The sequence below is a fragment of the Cebus imitator genome, unplaced genomic scaffold (genome assembly GCF_001604975.1).
Source record: "Cebus imitator isolate Cc_AM_T3 unplaced genomic scaffold, Cebus_imitator-1.0 Scaffold84, whole genome shotgun sequence".
Classification (NCBI taxonomy): domain Eukaryota; kingdom Metazoa; phylum Chordata; class Mammalia; order Primates; family Cebidae; genus Cebus; species Cebus imitator.
Genome location: NW_016107399.1, coordinates 2,419,935 through 2,424,493, shown reverse-complemented (window position 1 = coordinate 2,424,493; position 4,559 = coordinate 2,419,935). Strand labels below are relative to the sequence as shown.

General features: G+C 41.8%; 1 non-coding gene across 1 annotated transcript; it reads right to left on the bottom strand.

The window, feature by feature from the left end:
* Positions 1-3,493: 3,493 nt before the first annotated feature.
* Positions 3,494-3,567, bottom strand: TRNAK-CUU. The gene has a single exon. It is a non-coding gene; the product is annotated as a tRNA-Lys (tRNA).
* Positions 3,568-4,559: the final 992 nt, after the last annotated feature.

The window sequence follows — 4,559 nt, the reverse complement described above, 5'->3', positions numbered from 1 at the left end:
GAATGTCCAAGATATTGTGATATTAAAAAAATGATGGAAGAGTAGGAGTTAGGGAAGGTGAACCCTCAAATGTCTTTCCTTCCCAAGGCTTAGTGCACAGAGAGTCATTCAGGTGGATACAAGATAACATCAGAGAACAACACACACCAACCTGCCCGCAACCTGTGGTGAGTGATACTGAGCTCTTAAGGCCAGTGGATCTGAGGTTCATAATCTTTCTTGCCCCCTTAAATGGCTTGAAAGCCTAAAATATAATTCATCTAAATTCCAGCAGACAGAGTGACTTGAAACATCAGTAAGGTAGACCAGCTATATGAAAAGAGGAAAGGAAGAGCCAGAAAACAGCAGAAGCCAAAAAACTATTTGAGTTGTTAGAAAATTAAAGAGAATCAGTCTGCTGTTTCTAGTACCCTTCTCTCTGCTATACCATTTCAGAGCTCTATGGAGAACAAGACACTGGACTCCTAAGGAAGATAGATTCCAGCTAAGATTAAAAAACGACACAAGAAAAACTCCACGGGACCTATGGAGAACTCACTAGGCAGAGTGGCTCAAAGACGTGAAAATTATAGTGACACTGGTTTTATAAGTCAGAGCCCAGATCATCAAAGCACAATGTAACACCGGTATAGCTTCATAATGGAAAAGGAAGACCTTTCCTTTTATTAATAAAGTTCCTGGAAAAGCAACTCTATATATAGGGAACTCAGAATTACAGTACCCTTTGTATAGTCAGAAACAAGTTTGGAAGTGAAGTAAAAAACAGTATAATAATGTGAGCAATATGACGTGACCTCAGTGGAATGGAGGCAAAGCCATTGTGAGAATAGGAGAGATTCAGCCAGGCACTGTCAAAGGAGAAGGGAAGGGGGTAACACAGTGATTTGAGAAGTACAAAGATGTCATGTATGTAGGGCTTTAAATATTAGCATTGTTATTCCTTTCGGAAAATAGACAAGGTCTGCACAGCTAAGAACAATTCCATGCTTTATGTGCATTTGCTGAGAAAACAACTTAAGTAAATCTAAAATAATTCTGACAAAGAACTGATCATAGTCTATGACTCCTGAAGGTTTCTGAGGAAAGTGGCATACACGCTCTGAGTGTTGATTGGATGCAAATTCTTTGCGGGTCATTCAGGCATCCTTTCATCCTTCCTCTTCTGGGCCTATGAGTTAACTCAACCATAAGACCCACAAACACACAGCTTAGATTTTCAGAGGCAGGACTAATTTAAACCAGCCACCTTCCCCACAAGTTCAATAGCTTTTTTTTCATCTTGTATCCTGATAATGGTCCAGAAAATATGGTCCTTCTATCCATGAAACAGAAGCTTAGATAATTTTAATTTCCTTCTATTTCCAACCGCCCCCCTCCACTGGTTCAGCTGTTGCCTTTCTTCTTTCAAACTTTTCAATTATTTCCTTTTTCTTTCCTCTCTGTTATCCTTCATTATTCTCGTATTTTCTTCCTGAAACTCTAGTCCCTGCTAGGTCTTACTAGTGTGCAGAATGGGGTTGGCAGAACACCAATCACCTCAACGTATTCCCTTCCCTCTTCCCCTCTCCTCCTCTGCCTTCTTTTCTCTCCTCTCCTCCTCTCCCTTGATCTCCAAACCCCTCGCACTCCCTCCTTTCTTTCCTTCCTTCTGACGGTATTCTCTTCCCCAGAAGCAGCATTTTCGTTTTCCACTCAGAATCTTACTTCACCAACATGCCCACACTTTCCCTGAACCTACACAATAACTGACTTTCTCACAAGACCTGTTGCAACCGTCCCCTCCCAGGGTTGTCATTATCAGTATTATTATTGGGCTGTTTTGTTTTCCATCTCAGGAGCAAACTCTGGAGTCTTGATCCAGTCACCTCCTCCAGCACACGCCGGCAGTGTACCCAGCAGGGTGTGATCTCAGACACGCAGGGGAGACTCCGTGGGCCCCTCCCACATCCCAGCACTCTCACTTACTGGGATTCCTCTGAAACCGCTCTCTTGGCCCCACAGGAACACTCGGCTTAAAAGTCTCGGCTCCTCCCTTAACTGGGATTTTGATCTTTAGTCACTAACATCCATGTCACAAGCAAGGGGAAAAACAGCCCCCTTTTCCGTCCAGTTTCTGTTTCCCTAAACCCCGCCCTCCCAGGGAAGCTGACCACTCAGCTTGGGCTTATGTAGCAGCACCTGATTGGTGGCTCAGGGAAAGCCCGCTGAAGAGGGCGGAGCTCATTGGGCCGACTCCCGGCGCTTGGTAAGTGCTGTCGCCCAGGTCTGCACAGCAGGGACTTCGGCTGCGACCCGGGGCGGCCTGTTGCCATAGCGAGTGTAGAGGCCCTCAGGCAGCGCGCTGAGCCCCAAGCAGGTCCCGGGAGTGCCGGGGACACAAACCCCAGTTCCTTCAGGAAGCCTTCCAGATCGACAAGGAGAGGTGGGATAGCCCCGTTGGCTTCACCCCAAAGCATTATTATTATTCACCCTTGAAGTAAAAACCCACTTGCTTTTGACAGGGGCACAAGAAATACTTTTATTTTATGAGTCAGTGTAATTTCACTGTAATTGTTTAAAATAAGTAAACTCTGAAAAGGTCGGCAATCAGCCTTTCTGTCACTTCCCTACTTTTGGCCTTTTATATGAGAAAAACATCTTTCCTACTGTGTTTTTTTTTTTTTTTTTTTTTAAATTTTTTCCCTCTTTTTTTTTTTTTTTTTTTTTTTTTTTTTTAACATACTTGCTAGACATTTACATTTTGTTACTTGGGAGCCTACGGTGTTTCCTCCTACGTAGAGATTACACCTCGAATCCCTGCCACATTCTGAAAAGTAGGTACAGTTTACCTACTTTCTAGTTTCAGATGTGTTAAAAGATGCAGAAAGAGTAAAGGAATATGCTGAAGTTACTCCTCGTGGGATTGGGGTTGGCCACTGTAAGGGACATTCCCCCCATATCATTTCGAACCCCCTTGGTTTAAAGAGAAAAGACCTGGTTTTCTGTCAGAAGGTGGAGGGCACTGATGGAGGAGGTGGGTAATAAGCAGACAAAAAGGGAAAGTGGGATAATGTACCCAGCATTCTCGAATATCCTCAGTGTAAAAATATTTCCCTTTCCTGAGTCGTTTTTGTTTTAATGTATGCATGCATGTATACATTTTAGCAAATAGTCAAAAAGCATTTGGAACTAAGTAGATCAAGAGGTTGGTTGGTGCCATTTTTTTTCTTTATTTTTTTTTGAGACAGGGTCTCACTCTGTCACCCAGGCTGGAGTGCGGTGGCACTCTGGGCTCATTGCAGCCTCCGCCTCCTGGGCTCAAGTGGTCTTCCCACCTCAGCCTCCCAAGTAGCTGGAACTACAGACATGCACCACCACACCTGAATAATTTTTTTATTTTTTATTTATTTATTTTTTTGTAAAGATAGGGTTCTGCCATGTTGGCCAGGCTGGTCTCGAATTCCTGAGCTCAAGTGATCTGCCCATCTTGGCATCCCAGAGTGCTGGGAAACAGTGCTCAATGTGGGGCTTGAACCCACAGCCATGAGATTTAAGAGTTTCATGCTCTACCAGCTGAGCTAGCTGGGCACCCCATTTTGGAATTTAGAAAGAAAAAGAAAAAATTGACTCTTAAGGAATGTACTGGTTTTCTCATGTAACTTGGAAAGTGATTCCAAAGAGGAATTCCATGAACATTCTGATCAGTGTGGTGGTGTCACCTGGAATTAGGTATGTAGCTTCCAAGGGGTGTCCTTTGAAAAGCAATCCTCATTAGGATGTATAAATTCTGATAGTTAAAATTAGTCCATCTTTCCTTCTTTCCTTCTCTCTCTCTCCCTCTTCTATTGCTCTCATTTTCACACAAATGATTTGAGGAAATGGCTTAATAGAGTCATTTCATTTAAAGCTACTTTAGAATATAAAAAATATATAAATGTGGAGTGTATTACTATTATTTTAGGCATTGCCAAATTTATTACTGAAATTCTTAGTCCAGATGAAACCCCATCTCTACCAAAAAATACAAAAATTAGCCGGGCTTGGTGGCACATGCCTGTTATCCCAGCTACCAGGGAGGCTGAGACATGAATCACTTGACCCTGGGAGGTGGAGGTTGCAATGAGCTGAGATTGTGCTCACCACTGCACTCCAGCCTGGACTACAGAGTGAGGCCCTGTCTCAAAAAAAAAAAAAAAAAAAAAAAAAAAAAAAAGGGAAAAAAAAAAGAATTCCTCTTAGTCATCACTGATTATATCTTGTGGTATTCAGATTAAACGAGGCTATAGATACATCACTATATAGATAAAAATGGAAAGCATTGAACAAAATATTTTCAATATATAGATGAAAATGGAAAGCATTGAACAAAATATTTTCCTATTGACTTTGTAATTTGAGAATTAAAAAAAAATTTTATTTCTGCAACCTTGAAATTTGTAGGGATTCCTAATATTCTTTAGATTTTTAGTACCAATGTTGTTAATGAAATGTATAGCTTGAATCGCCAGAATTTGGGGGTTTTTGGGTCAAAAAGAGTCAAATACTTGCAGTTTCATATGATTCAACCTACTATATGAAGA